The sequence below is a fragment of the Ctenocephalides felis genome, unplaced genomic scaffold (genome assembly GCF_003426905.1).
Source record: "Ctenocephalides felis isolate EL2017-DRISC unplaced genomic scaffold, ASM342690v1 CF-g0.4_SCAFFOLD_01170, whole genome shotgun sequence".
Classification (NCBI taxonomy): Eukaryota; Metazoa; Arthropoda; class Insecta; order Siphonaptera; family Pulicidae; genus Ctenocephalides; species Ctenocephalides felis.
Genome location: NW_020537324.1, coordinates 85,737,262 through 85,763,891, shown reverse-complemented (window position 1 = coordinate 85,763,891; position 26,630 = coordinate 85,737,262). Strand labels below are relative to the sequence as shown.

Here is a 26,630-nt window from a genome sequence, read left to right as displayed (position 1 = left end):
CCTAAAGAAACAAATACGTAACGAATGTATCTATTCATTCTTTAAAAGCAAAATGCAATAGTTTGTTATTTTTTTATTTCTGTCGTCGTCTTCCACCATATAAGTTATATTGTCCTATAAAAGACGCCGAGAGGAGATGAAGAATGCGTCGGGGCTCTTTTTTCATTTCGGACTCTGAATTGACTTTTGAAGCCCTGCAGGGCCCTACATGCTCAGACATTAACCACCGACTGACCAACCAAAAACCAAAAAGACAAACTGCTGCCGATGAAAAAGACACAACATTCATACAAACATACATACGAATATGTATATAAATTGTTACACTTTATGAGCAATAATTATTATTACTATTGTGATGTGTAAATAGTGGCAAAAACGTTTTAGGGCTCCGGAGATCATATTGGAATGTTTCCTTTTGAAATGGAATTAATTGATAATTTGTAATGTTAAATTTATGTTTTTGCGATAAAGTCCAATTTGCTAGTTTTATGTTTCAAGCCATTCTGAATCGATTGATGGCAAAATTTGGATAAAATATGTGTGCGTGTATGTGTGAGTCGATTTTTGACCTTTCGTAATTAAGGGGCACAACTAGTGTGAAATTTTCAAAAAATCGAATTTTAAATTTTTCCATATTTCAATAGGTTATACCTTTAAAAATAACATAACAAAATTTTAAATCGATATCTTAAATAGTTTTTAGGTCACAGCCATTTAAAGAGTATATATATAGTATATAGTATAACGATCATTTTATCTTTAAATGCGTTTTTCTCGAAACAGCATTTTCCGAATTAGCTGCAGCGATTACTCAAAAACAAATGATCCGATCACTATCGAATTTTTTTTACATGTTCCATATATAGTTCTCCGTATAATGAACTATCGATTTTTTGATCAGATCAAAAATCGAATTTTGGCAGTCCAAAAACGACCAAAATTTTGGGTAAAATTCGACTTTTTTTTAATAAAACGCTGCTATTTTGTCAATTTTTGATTTTTTTATCGTAGGTCATTTTACAGACAATATTATCTAGTTAACGAGAATTTTTTTTGTTAATTTCATCCACGTAGAAGGCAGGAATCACTGCAGCAGTGAAGGGCCTTTTTTTCGCGCCGTTGGAGATCGACGATAACTTAAAAAGTATTTAATTTTTTTCTTCAAAAATTTTACTATATCATCTTATCACATGTGTTAATATATTCTTAAAATTTTGAAATGATTGATAAAGTTTTTAATATAAATTCCCAAAAATCACATTTTTTAGGCGATTACACTAGTTGTGCCCCTTAAGATGATAAGAGCCAGTGATAATGATTTTATTTATAATTGTAAATTTTTCTGGATGAATAGTTTAAAATTTGGGTGTTCATAATTTTGGATTCTCTGACTCTCTACCTCTATACGAGGCATTTTTGGAAAAAATGAATATAAAATCAGGAACTACATACAGGATTCAATATATTCGAAAAATTTTGCTTCTGTCACATGACATGATTAGTAGACAGATGACTCTCTATCATTATGAGGGACATTTCCAAAAATTTTTGTTATATTTAGTAATCTAGATACAGGAATTCATAGACAATCTGGCTCCTGTTTGTATTTCCGAATCTGAATATTATCATAAACCAAACTATAACTTTTTTTTCTCTTGGTGTTAATTTTCGTAGCATTCATTCCATATTTTCATCTTTGAGCTCCTAACAATTCCGTGGCCGGCTATCTAAATATGTATATAATAAATATATGAATTCGGGTCCATAAATAAAAAAATGTTTTTATTAATTTCTAAAATCCACTCGGGTACGTGCCCAACAGCGAGAACGATTTGATTTGCCCAATTAGCATCTTTTATTATTTGTTTTCTTTTCTTACACTTTTTATTTACACCCGAGATATATATACATACGATACAGGCCGAGAGGAGATATGATACAATATCGTTAATAAATAAAATATATAGGTACCTATACACACAGACACATACGATATATACTAGTTGACCCGACAGACATTGTCCTGTGTACACGTCCACAATTCAAAAATTCCATTTTTTTTTTAATTTCCTTCGATTACGTTGACCATCACATTTCAACAATCGTGGATTTAATATTTTTACAGCCAATATCCAATTTTGAATACATCAAAACAAAATTTCTAAATTCTAACAACTTCTACTTCAAATTTAACATATCTATATTAGTAAATTTAAATCTTTAGAACTATCAAATACGAAAATGAGTATAATCATAGATAAACAAGTATAAATGGACATTACATCAGTTTTAATTCTTTCAGCTTATCATAGATGTCGCCACCAAGCGTAGCTTGGAATTAAACCCTTAGGTTTAATTCCAGATACGATTTATATAAATATATAATATAGAAAAGATAAACGTGATTAGTTTGACTAAATGAAATGTGAATATATTTTATTATTTATATTAAATATTTTAATTTTTGGCAATAGTAATTTCTAAATTACATTTTTCTTACTCATAATTTGACTTATTTTATCATTTAAGTTAAGTGAATTCATAGTTTTCATCTCATCTGTAAAACAATGATTAATTGTTTTTTATAATATTTACCTTTTTTACATTATTCTTATATTTTTCTATTTTAATTTCGTTGACAAACTGCAAAATGATTTATCAAAATTTGAATAGCCGTTTGTGAGCAGTTGAGTGCTAACACATATATAGAGAATTTTGAAAAATGAGTTACGTTTTAATCTCCTGAATTTTATGTGTAAATATTTTTGTCCTTTTCATTCCTAACGTTTTTTAAATAAATATTTTTCTAAACATTATTAAAAGAATTTTATAAAATATTTTTTGATATTTTCTATCATACCACCCTTACCAAATTGTTCATTATTTTATCTATATACTAGGCAGAAAATCTTATGATGGATAGTAACTAGATCCGAAACGTTGCTTATAAGTACCGATTTTTAGAACCCTCTCCCCTTTGGTTGATAGTTAAAATTACACCACCTCCCTGTTTTTTTTTATTTTGGATATTTTTTTTGTTAAAATTCACGTGATATCTTATTAGACCCCCTCTTTTCCCCTCGGGATATTTTGTGATTTTTGTCAAGTCCCTCACCCCCTTTTAAGCATTATGTGATTAATGGATGGCCCCTACCATCTTCAAAAAACTTTTGGATTTTTTGGTTTACTGTTTAGAAAGCAAACACACACACTTATATTTATATTAGGGTGGTCCTTATTATGGACATTTTCGAATTTCCTTGCTCGCAAGAGCTCAAATGGTTTCAAATTGATAAAAAACAATTCTCTGAAAGTTTTAGCTCTTAATATTGTCTTTAGATAGTGCGCTATTCAATCAAAGTTTGTATGGAAATAGCATGGAAAAAAATTTAAAAATTAAAAAAAAAAATTTAGGTATAACTGAGCGACAAATGAAATAAAAGTGATTTTTTTTTATTGAAAATTCGACCATCTGCAAATTTTTTGAAAAATTTTTCATGCCATTTTCATACAAAATTTGATTGAATTGCGCACTACCTAAAAGTTAATATTAAGAGCTAAACTTGGAGAGAATTGTTTTTTATCAATTTGGAACCATTTGAGCCCTTGGGAGCAAGGAAAATCGCAAATGTCCATATTAAGGACCACCCTAGTGTATATATATATATATATATGTGTGTGTGTGTGAATGTGTGTAAAATAAAATTATTTTTCCTACTGACCTCTTGCTGCAGCGTTGAATCTGTCCAAAACCCTCAACGACAAAGGAAACGGATACGTGATCAGCAGAAGTTTTCCGGAACTTCCGGAATTTCCGGAAGCCGCAAACATCAACGTCTGCCTGATCCTCAAATTTGGCTCGCATCTTTCTAACCACAGTTTGACAACCGCTGTCTCTTTTGATTTCAGTGATCCTTTTAGTACCCTCTGGAAAAAAAATAATTGAAATAAATAAATGATGTATGTAATAGTAGACGTTTCGAGCGTCCATTTCACCCATCATAAATGAACTCATAAATAATTTAACGAAATATAAAAACCTCAAATTATGGGTCTCTGAATATAGGGGGCGTTCATTGATCAAGTGAGGTTTTTAGGGGTGGGGGAGGTGTTGACAAAAAAATCACGATGTATCACGTGGTGGAGGCAGGGGTACAGTAAGGTATCAAGTGTATTTATTTTTTACCTGATTTTTTTTTTTTGAAAAAATCCAAGTATTTTCAAACAAAAATTTTACAATATTTTTTCGTAACTAAAAATACACGTGATTTTTGGTGAGGGAGAGGGCTGAATTTGAATTTGAGGGGGGTTCCAAAAATCCTTGAAAAATCGATCACGTGATTAATGGGCGCCCCCAATGTACAAATTGACTTGTGTAAGTTGTTTTTATTATATCAAAACGGTTAAGCAAATCATATTCTTGTACTTGACATTATTACTAATATTTATCAACGATACAATAATTTATTTATCGACTATGTACTAAAAAATATAAATGCAAAATTTGTTGCACTTATTTATTTATTCAATTTTATATTGAAGATTGTAATGTTTATACAAAAATATTTGAAATATTTTAACACATTTCAAAATAATTCTAGATTTGTACTTGATAAATAATTTTTTTCAAGCACAATATATTACCTTTGAATGAAAATTTTGTTTAAAGTTTCATGAAAAAAATTAATTTCCATAATGGGAGTAGTTTATTATATTATAGTATATGAATATGATAATTAAAACATAATTTTAATCCTTTCCACTCGCGATTTTCGAGATTTATATGAATTTTGCCGCCGGAACGGCAGCATCCGAGTGGAAAGGGTTAAATTTATACAAATTTAACTAAAATGTTGAAGTAAACTTTTCTGGTTACTTATTTTCTTTTATTATGAAACGAAGATGATTTCTTATAAGATTTGTTTATGATATTAAAAATCCGACTTAACAACTAGTGGGTTGTGTAAATTATTATAAGTATTTTTTATTGAATTCGAAATAAAATGACGATTGTTAATGTTCTGGAGATAAATTGATTTGTGATTTACATTTGATTTGCTCAGATATAACAAGAGAGCAAAAATAATGAAAGTTACAGTATTTGTAATTATTTGATATATTTGAAAACGTTTAAAATTTCTCGAATATTTCATTACGGTACGGGAAGTTCCAGCAATTTGCCTTAAGGGACATTAAGACACCATACACCACTAGTTTATTTATTAAATTTTATATGGAAGATTGTAATGTTTATACAATATATTTTAGGTCGTGTTTTAACACATTTCAAAACAATTCAAAATTTGTACTTGATAAATAATTTTTTTCAAGTACAATGTATTATAGAACGTACCTTCGAATGTGAATTTTGTTTAAATTTTTATGAAAATATATTGGGAATAGTATAAAATATGATTTATTTCAATTCAAAATTTTGAAAAATATATAATAATAATAATTAAAATAATATAGTAAAAATATTAAAATGATATAGTATAAAATATAATTAATAGAATAGTATAAAATATAATCGATTTCAATTCAAAATTCGTTAGAATGATATTGAAAACAAAAAAATGCATTTTTTGACTAATTCTAACGAATTTAAAACTAACCAAAGCTTAATACTCTCGAATTGTTTCTAATTGTTTGAAATGTTAGTAGAAGTTATAAAGTAAACATTGGAAAAAATGAAAAGTTCGGATTTTAGAGCCAAGCTATTTAGAAAGACTTGACTTGAAAGATTTTTGCTGGTGAAAACACCAACTTCTCCTTAGAAAAGTTAATAAATAAATGAACTATATAATATAAAATGTAAGATGCAATGAATAAATTTATTAATAGACCTAGACATAACTTCCTATTTACTGGTCAAACAAGTCTTCAATAATTAAAAAAACGTATTCCAGATAAACATTATAAATATTAATAACAATAATTACAAACATTTACTGAACTTTATCCAAAGGTGTGCTACTGATAGAGATCCAATCAATAGATCTTGACTATTGTTGTTCTTGACACACATTGTCCATTCGATTCGAGAGAAAGATCAATTTGTAAAATGATCATAAATTATAGATATTTATTAGAAATTAATTCCAATTTTAATCCGATAAAACGGAAACCATATTTAGAACAAAGCAACAAATAATAATCTTTTGAAAGTAACATTAAAGCATTTTGTAACGAAAATCGAAAGCCGTAGTAATGGATTGATTTTTTATCTGTTCTATTAATGGACGGAATTTTGTTTCAGGTATTTTAGTAAATTGGGAATGAGTCAGATCAAAATAACGGTGGAATGATTAACTGGAATTATGTCAATATAAAATAAATAATGAGAACATCAACTTATCATCAAATACTTCTAACTTCTTAACTAAATATGACGCCTGGTGTTCCACAAGGTTTAATACTTGGTCTATTATTACAATTATCATCTTATTACCTTGACTTCTACTGGAAACTCCAGCACACCATCCCCTTCCGAATTGAATCTCCTCAAAGGACTTTTAATCCTTCCAATAAACACAAAATCAGCTTCCGAAACTAAGGTCCGTGTTGCATTATCGTTTTCCAATATTTGAGAATCACTGACACATTTAACCACACTATTTCGTCTTGTATTTTTGGTCGAATCGAAACTATTGTCGATGTTCGGTTTTATCGAATTTTGGTTATAGGCACTTGTTGTTAGCACTAGTAGGGTACTTAGGAGTACCGGGATGGAAATTTTGGGTGAAAGGAACATTTTTGGAAATATTGAATTCACATTTTGGTAAAAGACAATTTTAATTTATCGTCATCGCCACATTTTATCATTATAGCACTTGCACTTTTTCCATGAAATTTGGTATTTGAATTTTTGATTGAATTGTTCACATATTTTTGTATTTATTTTTTTAAAGCCACATTAGTCTGCAAAATCATTAAATTTAATACAATTTGTTCATATATATATATATATTTTAACCCACTGTACTACTAATAGTATGCATAGTGATTTATTATTAATTTAATAAATTATATTACGGAACTAAATATGACGCCTGGTGTTCCACAAGGTTTAATTGTTGGTCTCTGATTATGGTTACTATATATAGTACAGTGGGTTAAATTTAATTAGTAATAATTTTTAAAGATGAATTTCGGATTTTATTAAAAATTAACCCACTGTACTATATATAGTACAATAATGATTTTAACATCTTCTATGCCAGAAAATTCAAAATAAATTCATTATTTTACTTGAAAATTTAGATATTGAACTCGGCAGCTAGTTTTAAGACAAAATGCCACTTGCACCATGTTTTAATTTTATTTTTTTCCTTCATATAATTTTTATCTACGTCCGCAATTCCTTTGTAAATTTTTTAACCATGTCTCGACAAAAATATTTTTGCTCAATACAAATGAAAATATTGCTGTTAATTTTATATTATAAACAATTTCAAATAGTTATTCCAATAATTTAAATTGTTATCAAAATCATCTTAATAATATTTATATATTTTGACATATTTTCTCTCTGTGAACAAGATTCATAGAATAGTTCACAGTTTGTTTAAACAAATTCAATATTGATGTCATTGTTAATAATAATAATAACATTATTAATTGACAATGTAATAATTTGAATTTAACCTTCAGAGATAAAAGTTTAGTGAAAATTCTATGAATGTCTTTAAATAAAAATTGTTACAATTAAAAATTTAAATTTTAAAATAAAAGTTGAACCATTTGTACTACTATATAAAGTACAGTGGGTTTAAATTTAGTAAGTTAATGATAAAATTCTAAATTTATTTTCTCAATATTTGACAAAAAGTTCATTGAAAATAGTTACTAATAAAATTTTTATTTAAATTTAAATATCAGTTGAAATTGTTGTACTATATACAGTACACTGGGTTTAATTTAATGAATTCGTACAAATGTAAATTTAAAAATCATTTTCGTACTTTATATAGTACAGTGGGTTAATTTTGGTTAAAATCCGAAATTCATCTTCTTGAAGATGAATTAAATTATTATTAGTAATTCTACTAATAATTTTTATTTATTATTACTAATTAACCACTAATATTGTCCAGTGATGTTTTTTTTCCAAGTTTGAAATGATAATTGTTAAATAAAAATAAAATTAAAATATAGAAACATTCAGATAATTTTTTAAATTGAACTATTTATAGTACAGTGGGCTAATTGTCATTAACGTGTTTAAAAAAAAGGAAATAAATTTGATATTCATACAGTATATGACTAGGTGTACTTATAGTATGCATAGTTGCCTTGACTTTTAGTTTTATTTAAATAAATAAAAATAGCTTATCGGTTTTTCTGGCGAAAATTTATTTTTTTTTGGAGTTAATTAGAATAAATTAATAATAAAATTATAATGAAATAAAAATAATAATGGAAATAAATTAGAATAAAAAATAATACAAATTTTATGCATCTAAAATCGCGACATATATATTTATATTAAATATTCAAGTATATATAAATAGGTCGATTTGTGTAAAATATGGTATTTTGTAAAATTTGGTTAATTTCAAATTTTTCAAGATTATTATTTAAAAAATATTTAAAATAATTTTTTTCTATTGTTTTACTTTTATGAAAATGTATCTGTTCTTATTATTATTTTTAATATTTATTAGCTTTCCAAACTAAAATACTTTATATAAAAATTGAACTCTATAAAAAATATTATATCAAAATTATAGATAGTTTCTGTAAAAAATTATAAACAATTTCTTGTAAATTGTTGTATTTTGTAAAATTTTTGTTAATTTCAAATATTTATACGTTGTTTCAACTACCTGCATCCAGGTTTTTCTTAAAAAATTCTATAAATTTGTTTTTATCAATGTACAACTTTTAAACTTTAAGTTTTTTAAGAAAAAAGATCGGAAATTCCGAAAAGTCAGGAAAAATTATAAACAAATTTTTGTAAATTGTTATAATTTTAAACAAAAATTGTTATTTACGAGGTTTTGGCGAACTAAAATAGATTTTTTTTAAAAAATCTATGGAACTACTTTTACCACGTACGGCTATAAAATTTTAAAAAATGCATAAATCTACTTTTATTGATGTACAATTAAAATTAAAATTTTAATAGTTATTATATAAATTATGCAAAGATACATGGGACAAGTTTTGGTATTTTATAAAAATGTATTTTATATTGTCTAAAATCATCCCTAAATTATTTAATTTAATTTTTATTTAATAACACGAATGATAGCCGAAAACTTTTATATATTTTACATGAAGTAGTAAAAATTAAATTCACTCAATTAATTTCTATTAAAATCCTTTACCCGCTGATTTCAAATAATCCAACGCACATGGTCCGTTTGTCAAAACACTTGCACACTACATTTCACACAAAATCCTAATTTATCACAAGCACCATTTTAAATTTCGATTAAATCCTTGATCGCACTTTAATTAATTAATTAATTAAATAATCAATCAATCACGATTAGTGTTATTGTTTTGACTATTCTTTTCCTAAATCGTTTCTATATGATATCGTTCGGCTGCGACAGTCGGGACGGAACTGGATGACGGCGTCCGATTCGAAATCACGAGAGCCTCTCCGTCCAGGTTGCAGCATCCCACGCGATTGTGGCGATCGTATTGGTTCAGGGGGGCCCCGGCGAAAGATAGTTGATAGGTCGGTGGGTCCTTTGATTTGGTTCACTTTGCTCCCGAATCGAAAGTTAATTATGGGGTAATGGACAAGGGTTTTTGGCGTTTTGTAATTATGACCGATGGATAGCATTGTAGAGAAATTCGTTATTTAGTAACACTCCAGTACATCAAGACACTATACTATTTTTTTTAGTAAGGTAAGTTATAGTAAAGGCGAAAAAACGAAAATAATTTTTAACTTCCCGTAGGGCAAGTTATAGTAATCGCAAAAAAATCGAAAATGAAAATTTGTATATACCTTTACGTTTCAAAACCTTCTGAACATTTTGGCATACCTTAGAAAAAATGGATGTATGTGTGTGTGTGTGTGTGTATAGGTGTGCGGATAAATTTTCGTCGACGATTTCGGGAAAACGGAAGAAGCGATTTGAATAGTTCAAAAAACATTCGATTCGTATTGATAAAGAGACGTACTGATTACTTTTTAGTAAAGGCAGGTCTAGCCGTTCCGAATATATGGAGCAAAAAGTGCCAAAAACGGTATTTCAGTTTTTATGAGAGTTTGGATAATTCAAAAAACTTTTAATGGTATTGATGAAATGAAGAACTAAATTAAATATTTGAGAAGGCAGACTGTTTCGGTGATTCAATGAAAAAAGAAAACTAGTGGGGTGGGTGGCATCGTGCCTTAAGGCAAATTGCTGGAACTTCCCGTACCGTAACGAAATGTTCGAGGAATACTGAATGTTTTCAAATAGATTATTATAAATATTATAACATTGTCTAATATTTATAAGAATTATATAAACTGAATTGCAAAGTTGAAATTATTTGTTTCAACAAAAACCTAAAAAAAAAAAAAAAAAAAAAAAAAAAAAAATGGAACAAAATTTTTTTTTTCCAAAATCAATTATTTTGTTAAGACAAGCAGAAAGTTTTTTGAATCATTCAAATCGGACGCTTAATTCTCTCAAAAACTGCCATTTTTTACATATTTAGCTCCGTATCTTCGAAATGGCTGGGCCTGCCTTTGCCAAAAACAAATAAACACTTCTCCCAATCATTACTAATTGAATGTTTTATAGATCATTCAAATCGGATACTCCGTTCTCTCAAAAATTCGATTTCTATTTTCCGCACTCTTTGCTCCGTATCTCCGAAACGGCTGGACCTGCCCTTGCCAAAAACTAATCAGCTCTTTTCCCCATCAATAGGAATCGAATGTTTTTTGAACCATTCAAATCGGTTGATCCGTGCGCCCTAAAACGTGACTGGAAATTTGTATCCACACATACATACACACACACACACACATACACACACACACACACACACACACACATCCATTTTTTCTGAGGTATGCCAAAACGTTCAGAAACCTTCAAAACGTCGAGAAATGTAAAAATTTTCAATTCCGATTTTCGGCCCATTACAATAACTTACCCTACGGGAAGTTAAAAAAATCGATTTGGCAGTCGAAAATGAACATCAGGCATATGCACATCAAATTATCAGATATTTTATAGAGATTTTAATAATAAGTACAAATTTTGTTTACACATTTATGGATTACGTACCAATGTTGTATTGCAACGCAGCGCTTACGCGCTTCGGTATGTCGTCTCTAAAACAGCTACGCAACGCGATTGCTTTGAAAACAAAAAAACTAAATTTTCAAAAAAATTTAAAATGTGAAAAAATAAAAGTTGAATCTTTTCCAAATTCTCAAATATCTATTTTTTCAGCATTTTCAAAAATTTTCAAAGCCTTTAAGATTTTTCGCAAAGTTCCAGCAATTTGCCTTCCACGCACCACTAGTTCTAAGTTCTAACATATATTTAAAATTATCCACATATAATAAGGATATTTTGGAAATCTATGGCTTAAAATGTGAAATTCGACACATAAATATATGTAGGTGATGAAAAATGCACAGATGTATTTTTTCCATTATGGAGTTCAAATGTTTGCTGCTATAATTACACACATATTAACAAAATCTAATTTTTTTTAGTCTTCTGATAGAAACCTTCGACAGTAGTGATTTGGCCACTTACTTCAGTAAATTTTCAAAGATTTAGCACAGATTAACTACTGATAAGTGAAATGAACCTTTTGGAACCAAATACATATCGATTTTTTATATTTTTTTTTTTTTTTTTTTTTTTTTTTATTTATTTTGAACAGCAATCAGAACTCCTATATGTCTATAAGCTGTTGGTTAACGACTTAATACTACTTTTATTTCATGAGAGGCAATCCATCGATTAACCATTCTCTTATGTGTGGGATATTTTTGATATTAGCTCTTACGTCTAATAGTTGCATATGATTGGATGTTGCAGCTATGTCCACGAAGGACGATTTCCACTTGGAATTATATTGTGATCTATATCTCAAGTGGAAATTGACATCAAAGCTGCCTGATGTCGGGCTACGGCGGTAGCGGGAATCGATCCAGCGAGCCTGGAACTAGTGGCTGCTAGTCCACGCTCTAACCGATATCGCCACCGCCGGCCCTTTTTATATTTGATACGAAAAATTTTAAATAACACACATGAAAATTCATATATTTATAAGTTAAGAACTAATGTTTCAAAACACATAATAATTATTAATTATATAAAAATCGTTTTTGCAAATTCATTCCATTGAATCAGTACCTACGCGAAATGAGTATTAACCTGGATTTTTTTTTCTTCTTTACTGTTTTTCTAGTATTATTTTTATTATTCTGAAATTTTATTTATTTTACTTATTAATTTTATTATTATTATTATTTGCTTTTATTTTATATTAAATCAACATACACCGGATATCTTTTATTTTGTGCTCTTTTTTAAATTTATATAATTGTTCATTACTTTTACTAGATGTTAATTATTTAGCAGTTATAATAAATATAATAATTAAAAAAAAATGATATCAAGTTGAGATCCAACACGCCTCTCCTGTTGCCTGTAGGATATATTTCTGAGTCCGTTTTTAAGAACATTTTGATATTTTATTAAATAGTAATATTATCGTGTATGGATTAAAAACTAAAGTCCTTAAAGTACCGATTTATATTAATAAAGTACCGATAATCTACATAGAAATTGATTTATTATTACGAACATCAGATAAATGTAATAAATATTTTCATTCAATTTCTATTAGTCATTAAAAATATAATCCTTAACTTAAATCCTTTATTTCCGAAATTCACATATATGTTGTAGTCTTTGGTGAACAAGTCAGACGAGTACATTTTTATTTATAAATATATAAATTCACATATTATATGTGTGGATGTTATAATTATATATAATTTGATTTAATGACAAAAGACAATGGGACCCCCCATGCATCTTGGGGTCTCTGCGGGTCACACGAAGTGATGAGGGACCCCCGAAAATAATTATATACACCATACACATACATATATGCATATATAATACATTTATATATATATATATATATATAAATATATAATGTATATGTATATAATTTGTCACAAAATTATATGTTACAAAATGTCATGGGAACGTTTTTGTATTTTGCGCTCTTTTTACAACAGGATTGTGAAAAACAAACAAGAAAGCGATATATAAATATAATATTATATTTATACTGTTATATATATATATATATATATATATATATATATATATATATATATATCTAATATATATTTATTTAAAATATATAATTAAGAGCAAACTGGTCGTTCAGTGAAATTTTCTAGTTGTGCAACTAGTTTTTGATATTCATAGAAATTACTAATATTAACTATAATTTGTTTTAAAATTATTTATAATCATCTAGTAATGTTATAAAAGATACATGAGCCGTAAATGCAATTAAGGAATAATTAAATCAATAAAATAAAAAAAATCATTCAAATCCATTCATTTTTTAATCATTTGGGCTCAATTAAGGTTTCGCAAAACTAATGTTAAAATATTACCATTTATATTGTAATTATTTCTATTATTTATGAATTTATAAATCCGACCTACTTTAAATATCGTTGAAAATTACAAAACTTTATTCGAATAATAATTATATAATTAATTTAAATAATAATTTTGATTTAATTATGATTATTAAAATGATTAAATAAATATGAATAGGAATAGTGTTTCTATTTTTTTCTTTTGGTTGTGTTAATAATATTTATTACCTAATTAAATTATATTGCATTTACATCAAAATTACTTATGGAAGTATAAAAATACATGTTTTTATCTTAATTTTAGAATTATATACAATATGCGGGATCATAAAAAATCAATTTGGTTTTACGATTTTCTAGGAAATTTCTAATATTAAATTTTATGGAGATGGAAAAGAAAAATTTAGAATTTAATTTTATATATTTTATTAATATTTTTTTTATTACAGAATACTATGAATTCTACCAAGATGAGACTTTTGATGCTGTATAAGGGTAAGTGATTATTATTTATATGAAATTGATTTTATATGAAAATATTATTTATATTAAAAACATTTTATGATTATGTTACATATTCTTATTAATTATTGAACAAAATATAGGAACTTACAATTATAATTTATTTATATTTGTTAAAAAGTTTCAAGATAGTTGAAAATTAAATAACATTCGAACAATTTTCAAAGCGAGAAATTTGATGAGGAGTGAATTTAACAATTTAATCAAAAAAGGGTTGCCCGAAGTAGAATTTAAGGTTTTTCATAGGAAAATGTTACCTTTCAGTGTAAAATATCATTACATAATATTATTTTTTAGTGATTTGAATGGTTACTCTAGATGAGAAGTTTATTAACATTTATTGTCTGATATATAGGAAATTTTGTACGTCATTATAAATTCAGATGTTTCATGAGATTTTCAAAATACTTTGAATTTTATATATATATATATATCTATATATATATATATATATATATATATATATATGTATACATTAATTTACATCTGCAGTGTTTTTATACAACATGAAGGCACCCAAATCAAGTTCCACAACAAAATCTTCCCATAAGAATAGTTTTAACCCTTATAAATGTATATATATATATATATATATATATATATTTGTATATATACAATCTCCTTAAGACATCTAATAGCCTTAACACGGGATTACTAATATTATTCATACAGGAATGACTGATAGAAAGCGATTTAGATTTTAAACAATGCACCCCGTTTGATCGTTATTTTTTATGCCGCTCTCGACAACAAAAAAACAACAAAAAATCAAAGTGTGATATTAAATTTCCAGGCCTATTGTCCTTTGGAATAAATACTTATAATGGAGAATATAATTTGATATATATATATATATATATATATATATATATATATATATATATATACATACATATACATATATGGCAGGTATTTTACTCACCTATTACTAGGTGCATCACAGCATTTTGTAAATTTCCAACTCTTTACTAATTATCAGTTCTTATTACAATTTGTACAATATATACTATGCTTATTATATTGATAAGTCTTTGCATTTTCCTGGTTTTCTTAACAAAATTATTTGTATTTCTGATCAAACACAAATATTTGTTGTAGGTTATGTCAACTTTTACTTTAACCATAATATTTAATACATTTCTTTGTTGATAGTTGAATTGTAATTATTTGTGGACCTATTATGACGTTATAGTTTTATTTAGTACAAAATTAATGTTCAAAATAATTAATTATAAAGTTTTCTTATCTTAAAGCACAAAACGCAACGTTTACCTTCAACTTTTTAAATGACAGGTAGATTTTCAAAATGGCCACTGGCAAGCGGCCATTTTGAATAAAATGATATTAATTTCCTTCGTTTGCAAATGATTTATAAATTAAATTCCAAAAATTTGAAGAATTTAACAAGTCTAATCAAGTCTAATTATATCTAATTAACAGATTCAGAATATATTAATCTTTTTATTTGATTATTTCATACAAAATTCTTGGATTAAGTGGACATATTTTTTTGAATCAATATGAATTTAATATTTGGTTTTATGGCATTATTTTAGTTTACGAATACGTATTTATAAATAGTTGCTTATGAGTGATTTCAATTTATCTAAATATGAATAATAATATGTTTATAAACTTTAATTAACAGTCTTAGAAAAATTATTTGAATTTCACATTCAACGTTGTGCACGCTTTGCATTGAAGTTGGCCATAAAATGTTACCGCGTAATTTCGAATTTTATTAACAAAATATAATTTATCTAATTAAAATAATATTAAAGTATCTACTTCATAATTTGTTTTACATATTGTATAATAATTCCGTTTCCCAAGATTCAAATTTCTGTCGTCGACCTTCGACGTTCTGTCAGTTAAATGAGTTTGTCCGATTAAGATAAAGGGTTTTTATCTAAATACGTTTCGTGATTTACCTTTTGTACCTTTTTACCTTTTTTCTTATAGGCATCATTATACGCAATATCTTAAAAACGGATCTTTGGGCTTTTAATAAAAACTTGAAGGTACTTTTTGATTTTATCAATTAAATGGAGGATAGGGTTAAACGATTCTGAATATTTGGAAATAGTTTGAATTTTAATAGACAACGACGATAATGGTAATAAGCAAAGTATTACGATTGAAGGTAAGTATAAAATAATAATTATAGTATTTTGACATTTATCAATGTCCACCATTTTCATTAATATTTGACAGTTCGAAATGTTTGCTTCGTTAACAATTTGCTGCTAATTATTAAAATATTATTATAAGTTTTTAACACATGTGCAACAAATATATTTTTGTATAAGTAAATCTATAAGATTTACTTCGGATCTTTAGGATTTTATTAAAAATTCGAAGGTACTTTTTGATTTTATTAATTAAATGGAGGATAGGGTTAAACGATTCTGGATATTTTGAAAATAAGAAACAAAAATTGAATTTGATTAAACCAATAGGATAATGGTAATAACAGAAGTTTTAAGATTGAAGGTATGTGTGAAATTATTCTTAATTATAATACTTAGTTAATAATTAATTATATTATAATCACATTTGTTAATGTCCGCCATCTTTATTATTATTTGACATTTCGAAAAGTGCGTCATTAAAGATTTGCTTTTAATTATTAAAATATTATCATTAATATTAAAATATATACATGAAATATTATCATAAATATCTAGATATATAATATTTTCTACGGATCTTTAGGATTTTATCAAAAACTTGAAGGTCTTTTTCATTTGGAAGTTAATGGAGGTTAGAATTAAACGATTTTCGATATTTTGGATATACAGTTTGAATTTTAATAGACAAATACGATAATAGACATTAGAAGAGTATTAAGATAGAAGGTATGTAATTAGAATGAAGAAAGGAATAATTCGTAATTTTAATTTTATTTAATATTAATTTATATTATCAATTTTGTTAAAGTCGGCCATTTTGATTGTCGTTTGACCTGTCAAAAAGTTTGCATTCAAAATTTAAACATAAGTTTTTATAATATTGTGCAAGAAATACTTCTTTTATATTATTAAATCCAGAAGATTTGAGTTGAAATCACCGAATTTTTACATAAGAATAGATTTTGGGAGAAGAATTCAATAAAAATCTGTGGGAACTGATGTATTTAAACGCCAACGCAAAATGGTCAATTTTCGTGTTCTTCCTCGTGCTTTATGTTTCTTTTCGACTTGTTTTATTTTATAGCACCTCTCTTTATCGAAAAACATGCGACAGACGAATTTAAGAATTAGATATATATATATATATATATATATATATATATATACATACATACATACATACATAAGTACATACAAACATATGTAGTATCTTATTGTTCTTTATTTGTAAGATTATGTTTATTGCTCGAGTGTTTATATGTGCGTCATCAATTTAATTTAATTTTCAACAAATAAAATATACATTTACCTTTAAATTTGTATATATATATATATATATATATATGTGTGTGTGTATTTATGTATGTATATATGGATCTGTGTATATAGGGCATAATTTATGTAAAAATTTATAACAAAAATGCATTCTTACAAGGCTAAAGTGCAATGTCACTTTTCTTAGTCACTTTATGTTTGTATATGTATATATATATATATATATATTATATATATATATATATATATATATTACTAATAATATTCATATCTTAATTCAAAGTTTTATTTATTCATAAACAGAAAACGCGCTAAGTCACTGTCAGCCAATCATTCTGACAAGAAACTGTATTAAAATACTTATATATGTATATATATATATATATATATATATATATGTATATATATATATATATATATAAAGCGAGAGGTTTTTCTTCAGATGGTGAAATAATATAATAAAATTGTTTCTTGGGCATCCATCCAGTAATTAAAAACAGTTTTTATTTATAGAGAACACGTTTCGGGTCTGGATTTGACCCATCTTCAGTGCATACAAATAAACTTTGAAAAACAACACAAAAACACAAAATTGCACGAAAAATAAATAAAAGTGAAATAAAAAATTGATGAAACGTCGAGTTATGAAAATTTTTAAAAAAATTGTAAAATTAAAATGAATGATATATTTTATTATAAAAAAGCTTATTCCAAACGAGCATGTTGTTAGTTTGGAAGTTGTATTACGAGTGTGATGGATGCCCAAGAAACAATTTTATTATATATATATATATATATATATATATATATATATAAATGTTTATATATGTCAAAGTAAGCATATGATAAATATGCTTAAGTTAATCCCTTTACTCGGCTTTGTGTATGATTTTATTTTTTATGCTCACCTATATATTTATAAATGTGTATATAGATGTATATATTAAGAGTTTAATAATCGTGCATAACATTAATAAAAATCATAAAATTCTAAAAATAAATTAATCTAAAATCTATATATTTCGGCTATAGTCCTAGTCTTCAATCAGTCTCGGTGTATCAAATTAATTGTTCAGATTGCAATTCAATTTATATTGGTGAATCGTACTAAAATTTAATAAAATCACCGCAAAACACAAAAAACAATTCAACCAATGTAAAACTATGCTAGAGGAACACATTAACGAATATACTACATTTTTAAGAAAAATTCAAAAGATTCATCTGTGAAGGATCTTTTATAACCATTCATAATGACTTCAGTTTTTTGTGCTCAGTTTAATCTGGATAGGATTTCCAAATTTCTTACAAAACAACAAAAAATGTGCAGAAAATTTACGATTGGTCTTACACATATTAGAATCTTGATATTTTTTTTATTATTTATTACTTTTGACTCTGCCATGGCTAATTTACTCAAGAGTAAATACTCATTTTTGTGTACACAGTTTTACATTATTCATTATAAATTATTCCGAAACCAGTAGTAGTTCGAGTACTAATGAGTGCTTTCTAAACAATGGGACAGAAAATACGAAAAAATTGAAATGAACAAAAAAATGCAATTTATTTGAACAGTCTGGTGATGACTTAAGGTCAAGTGTCCGAAACCTGATGAGAGGCATTATGTAAAGTAAATAGAAAAATATAAAAATTATTTGTGGTTCATTTAATTTTCGATTGTACCTGCTAATTAATCATAAATTAAATATAGATATAAAAGTCTTCTTTATCTCCAGATGCGTTTGACAAGTAAACGTTATTTTGATTTTTTTAATTTCACCGGAGCACAAAAAGAGTAAAAGACTGCATTCCTGAAGACGCCCACATCTTTTGGACTACATTTTATACATACTCTTACTAAACCAGTAGTGAATCACACAAAATACGGCACATATGCTATTTATTCTAAGAAAACCATGGGGACATGCCTAATTAATTAGAATGGACTTAGAAAGATGTAATACACTGAGGGTTTTGATAATATATCTAAACATAGTATGTATTATAGATATTTTGTATGATCTCTTATACCACATTTATTTCAGACTGTATAATCGACACATAACCTAGTATGTTTATTTTATAAATGAAATATATATGCGGATTAAAATATTAAAGAATTTTACAAATATTTGTTCAGAAATTTATCGTTATTGCTGAATATAAGATTTAATTCGATTTATAGTTAATACAACACTATAAAAATGTATTCTTTTGTTGACAATTTCAATTACAAAATGCACAACATTCTGACATTCGTATAAATTTTTGATGAACTTAATTTTCTTTTATATTAAATTTAAATTTTATCATGACTTGACAATTATCCTTCCGTGTGTTTTTCATTAATTAAATCAAAAATATCGTATTTCTGTTTAGAAACATTAACCGACCAATCGCGTCAACCCTAGTTAAAGATGACAATATTGTCGGCCAATGGCGAATCGAATAAGTGACACATAATATATTTGTTTCATAAGAGAATATATATTCAGGTTAAAATTTTATAAATATTTGTTCAAAAATTTATCGTTTTTATGCTTATTGCTAAGTATAAGATTAAGTTCGACTTTCAGTTAAATATGTATTCTGTATTTTTAGTTAAAAATGTATTCTATACTTTTGTTGACATTTCAATTACAAAGTGGCTACTTGCTGACATTTGTATAAACTTTTGATAAACTTAATATCCTTTTAAATTAAATTATATTTGACATTTCAATTTTATCATGACTTGACAATTGTCCTTCCGTAAGTTTTTCATTAATTGAAAAATTTGAAACATTAACCTGACGATATTGTAGTCCAATGGTGAATCTAATAAATGACACATAATATATTTTATAAGAAAATATATATTCAGGTTAGTATTTTACAAATATTTGTTCAAAAATTTACCGTTTTTGTGCTTATTTCTGAATATAAGATTAAATTCGACTTTTAGTTAAATGTATTCGAAATTTATTTTTAGTTAAGTGTATTCTATATTTTTAGTTAAAAATGTATTCTATACTTTTATTGACATTTCAATTACAAAATGGCTACATTTTTTCATTCATTGAATAAAAAATATCGATTTTTCTGTTTTGAAACATTATCCGACCAATCGCGTCAACTCTAATTAAATGATGACGATATTGTCGGCCATTGGCGAATCAGAATTTAAGGAAGTCATGCGTTACTAACTTCAGTAGTTTCATATAGTAGATTTGGTTTCTAAAAGAAAATCCTGCTTCAAAAATAAACTTGCGGGCGAATCCTATTTAATTTTTCTTGCTTTTTAAATATTTTAGTCGTATTTCTAAAAAGAATATGCACTATTTATTAACAATTAGAAGATAGCCTATTACATTATTTCGATTCATATTTTCGTGTCTTCATAATAAGGAACTCCATTGTGAAGTTGTCAACATAATTATCATATCATTTCTAATTTCATAACCAAAATAATATCATATATAATTTTTTTAAGAACTAAGATGCTAATTAAATTAAAATAATATTAACCACACATATCCGTGTGAAAGCCTTAAAAAGAAATAAGCACCTTTTTTGGTACCTTCATCTCAACAGGTGGCAACTTGTATACACACGAAGAATTTTTTTCAACATTTTAGTGAAAGATATTGTCATAATATTTATATAATAAACTAACTATACCTGTATATAACTATACCATGCATAGATATATATGTATATATTTCTCTTTACTATCTAATCTTATTCAATTATTTTTTATGCATTTATAAATCGAATGAAATGACATATTTTATGATACAGTGTGCACCCTCGAAGAGGCCTTTATTGAATTTTAAATATGTAAATAAGTTTATCTCAATAAAAAGCCATTTAAATGAATATAAAATGCTTTAGGAAAAAAACACTATTATGTAGAAATAGCGGGTGGACTTTAAAGTCATAATTTATGTGATAATAAAATATAAATATAGGAAAACGTGTTTGTATATGAGGGAAAGATATATGACGAGAAATGGAGATAGTTTGTAAAAAAATGAGGATTTTGGCATTATTGTTTTTTAATGCCTGAACTTAATTCACAAGATTTGTTAATTAATTATTGATAATTATCAATAAAATAATTTTTACCTCTTTATTTAAACGTTTAGTGATATGTGTCATCAAATGTTATAACAGATTTTTTTTGAATTTCAGTTCTCAGTAAAGTCCTTTACGTTTCATTTTGAATTTCAAATTGATTGTTTTTGTACTAAAATTGTTTTTAAAATTAATATTACGTTTAGAGAGCATAGTGTTGAATTGATTTCGATTTTTCGAATTCTAAATTCGATGATTCATTTTTTTTAAATATACAGAGAATTTTCTCCAATATAATAGCTATTTCAATAATTGCATTTTATAAATCGATAGTAATCAATAGTAGCCCTTTTGGGTTGGCGTGCGGACATCATTGGTTTTATTTTACGTTTGCTAATTTGCTGATGGGTAACAAATCAATCAATACCACACACAATGAATATTTACTACAAATATTTATAACTAATAGTATATATATATATATATATATATTGTAGAATTAAAAAAATATCAGTTGGCTCTAACGAACTGGTGCTTTGAGAATGACAAGAGCATCAATCATGTCTTGTAGATAATCGTAGGTAACTTATAAGAATTCAGAGCAGAAATTTATGCACACACATATATAAATATATATATATATATATATATATATATATTTATGTGTCTATATATGGAATCGAATATATCTCATACATAACATTTAACAATTTTCACTTAAAACACATTTCTGGCAAAGTATGTAGAGACATATGTCTAACAATCAGTGCCTTTAAATGAATATGAATTTAAGCAAAAAATAAATTTTATAATCGTCAACTATCAATTAGACTAAAATTTTATGACTTCCCGGTTTTCTAACTTTACGTTGTCTCTGCGTTACAAGTTATTTTGAATCGCTTGACACCAAAATTAGAAACTCCTGGACCGATATTGAAAATTCAAAAACTATTCAAAAGATATCAATTGGGTATTTATAGAAGTCATAACTGATTATTATATCATATATTTTTGTTCATATGATACTGCGGCGTTAAAGATGCAATTATCAGATAATTCTTTAAAAATACCTGTTAAATACATAATAACAGTGCTAAAGTGAATTTCACCTGTAAATCCTGCTTTGACACCTTATCATTAAAATGGCAACAAATTGGCAGTTTATTCATATACAAATGCCGACACAAATTACAGGCTTTTAGTGCTTGTGATATATATGTGCCAAATTCTTCAGGGCAGCCCATTAAATAAAAAGAGAAAATATTTTATAGATTCTGTACTTTTCTCAAACGTTTCGACATACAGACTTATGTCATCTTCGACTTGAAATGAACAAAAAACGTTTTTCGTCGTGACCACACGATTTTGACCCTTTGAACCTATAATGCTATTAATCCATATATGTAATATATATATATATATATATATATAATATATATATATATATATTATTTAGTTCCACCCGCATCGTACATTCTCCGAAAAGAATGAAAACTACAAATAACACAAAAGACCACACAAATACCAAATATTTCTATTTAAAGGTTCGATTTAACACTTTTCGTGTTGTGCCCCCATAAAGACACGATAATTCAATATTGACTCTGCATTAGAGGGGCACAAGGAATTTATTTCTTTATTTATGAACTTAATTTCAATACAACAATCAGAAAGGAGCCTAAGAAACATTCATAATACATTTAAATTTAAATCAATGTTTATTTAAATAATAGACACAAAATAATAAAAATGGGTGAAGGACCACAGAGTATTGTGAACAAACACTTGTCTATTATAATATCTACTTAATAAATAAAATAAATAATCTTTATCGGGTAAAATATATGTAGAGCTTAGTTACAAAAATAATAATTAATAATTAAGTTTCTTTACATAAATAAATGAAATAAAATAATTTATATGCATTTAAAAATGTATCAAATTCCAACAATTTTTCCTTCTAATTTATGTTTAATTCCAAGCATCGTTATATATTTTATTTTATATCTTCATTTTAATACACTGATAAATTTGCTATCGAATGCATTTAAGTACAATTTTATAAATATAGAATTTTGCAAATAATATCTGTAAAATATCATATCAAAATCAAATTTTTAATATATTATTATAAGAATGAATTTATTATTTGATTTTTATAATAATTCATTTATAAAAGGGCATTAGGAACGTTCTCGATGCTTGCTCTGATTAATCTAATATCCAAAACAACTATTAATTATTTTAACTAATAATTAATTTAATAATTAATTTTTATTTATCTATTTATTTAAAAAAGTAATAAATCTTAAATAAAACAGTGGTGTATCATAAATTTGTTCAATCCGAGTCGCTGGACAAAACGATGGTATTTTTTTCGTGGACGTTTCTCCTTCTTTTCGACTTCTTGTATTTTTTGTGATTCCTTCGTTTTGAACCTAAAAGAGAAAAATAATAAATAAATAGAATATAAATTTAGAATTATCTAGAGGGGCGCATGGCATCGTGCCTTAAGGCAAATTGCTGGAACTTTCCGTACCGTAATTAATTCGAGTTTTAAACGTCTTCAAATATATTATCACAAATAGTGTAACCTTCATTATTTTTGCTAACTTGTTATATCTGAGCAAATCAAATCATAATCATAAATCAATCAATTTATCTCCAGAACATTAATAATCGTCATTTCATTTCGAATTCAATTTTGAAAAAAAAATAGTTGTCTAATTTACACAAAATTGAAAAAGTGCTCCCGTATAGTCTCGCGACAGTACATAAACAGTCTAAAAGCACTTGGGTAAACATTTGTACCAGAGTGGCGCTTAGACTGTGCTTAGCCTGGGTAATTTTTTGAATTTTTAATCCAAAAAATTACAAAAATATTTTATGGAAAATAAAAAAAGATGTAATAATTTTTTATCCTCAAAAGCAATTGTTTCTTCAATACAAGAAGTTTTTTAGATCATTCAAATCGGACGCTTAGTTCACTGCCATTTTTTGCACATTTAGCTCTGTATCTCCTTAACGGCTGGACCTGCCTCTATAGTATTCTATAATTAAATTAAGGGGCCAAATCTCAGATAAAATGGAAACATAGCATTACTCTTACATATCCTATATCATCAAAGAATTGGTTTCTTAAGAGGGTATTCTAGTGTAGAAATTAAAAAAAATCGATTTTTTTTATTTCATATTTTCAAAGTTTAACTATCTAAGAATATGGGTACGAAAAAGTTTTTGAAAATTTGAATTATTTACAGAGATATAGGCATTTTATTGACTCGGTCTCCATACTGGTTTGGCTTCACGCAAAACTTTAAATGCGTTTTTCTCAGAACAGACTTTTTCAGTACTGTTGACACGATTTCTCGAGTTTTAATCGACCGATTTACTTGAAATATTCAGAGAGTCTTGTTTATAGACCTATCTATAGCCCGAACTAGGATTATCCCCAAATTCCAATTTTTACTATTTTTAAAAAATTCGAGAAACTCAAAAAACAGTAATAACACACTTTTTTTTCAAACAGTCGCCAATTTGTAAAAAAACTTTTTTTTTACTTATCGCTAGTTCGTGCGATTGCGACATCATTGTAGATTAATAATCTTTTTATTTTTTGCATTTCCGATGGCTAGGAGGGCTGAAATCATGTCAAGACTGAGGCGCCAATTTTTCGAAACCACCCATTTCATCAGTTGCCAGTTTTTACAATTTTCAACTTTTTTATTTTTTTATTTTTGTTTTGTATTTTAATAATATTAATAAACAAGTGGTAAAAATGGATAGTAAAAACATTAATTGCTTTCTTTTGCGACAATTTAGAAATGACCTAAAATTCAAGGCTCTACACTAGAATACCCTTTAAATCTATTACAAAACTACTACTTCCATCTACCATCCTTTCATCTTACGTTTGCTGGATCGTTTCTTGGATTTGCGCCTCTTCTTTCTATAGCGCCTCCGACTCCGACTGGATTCGCTAGACTCCGATTCGGCCACTCTCTTCCTCTTCTTCTGGTTCAGCCTGGTGACCAGCTGGTCCAGGTCGATGCAGGCGGCGTCGTTACCATTTTTTCCCCTCTGCTGCTGCTGGTGGTTGGCGGCTGGTTGTTTGGTCCTTCCATTCGTCCTGAGGTCGTCGATGTACATCGCTACAACACAGTAGCGAATGATATAGTCTATGGTCTCGATCGCTGATTTTCCTGGGTCAGAAGATATAAATGCAATTTTGGGGAAAGGACCCCGAGAATTTGACGGAATTCAAATTAAAGAAATGATTTAAGTTTATAGTAACAGTGCATTCTGCCAGAGCTCATGGAAAATGTCAATTGATGTCATTGGATCACATTCTAACAAAGTTTCTTGTAACTCAAAATTTTATTAGAAAACTTGCAAAATTTAGCACTTTGTCTTATGGTAGACACTTTGGGAAGTTACATACTAAATTATTATTTACTAAGGGACCAATTCTGCGGTAACAAAGACGATAACATAGCGTTTTTATGGCAATGCTATCTTATCCTTCTTTCTTGCTGCTAAAAGCTGTGAGAATGCTATCTATTTGCTATGAGATCAGGCTTTTTACGCATAAAATCGTAATAAATGCGCATTACAAGGATGCAGTTATAACATTCTTTCTAGATTTATATCTAAAATACGCACAGATAAGATAAGATAAAGAAAGTTAAGATAGCAAAAAATTCGAAAATGAAAATTTTTATATATCTTTACGTTTCAAAGGTTTCTGAATATTTTGGCATACCTTAGAAAAAAATGGATGTGTATGTGTGTGTGCGTGTATGTGTGTGTGTTCGGATACAACATTTTGTCGACGATTTCGGGAACACTGATGAAGCGATTTGAATAATTCAAAAAACATTCGATTGGTATTGATAAGGAGACGTGCTGATCAGTTTTTTGGCGAAGGCGGGTCTAGCCGTTCCGAAGATATAGGGCAAAAAGTGCCGAAAACGGTATCTCAGTTTTTACGAGAACGGAGCGTCCGATTTGAATAATTCAAAAAACATTTTACT

The 26,630-nt window shown here is 26.9% G+C and overlaps 1 pseudogene; it reads left to right on the top strand.

The window, feature by feature from the left end:
- Nucleotides 1-26,630, top strand: part of LOC113366320 — a 100,125-nt pseudogene that overhangs the window by 42,105 nt on the left and 31,390 nt on the right.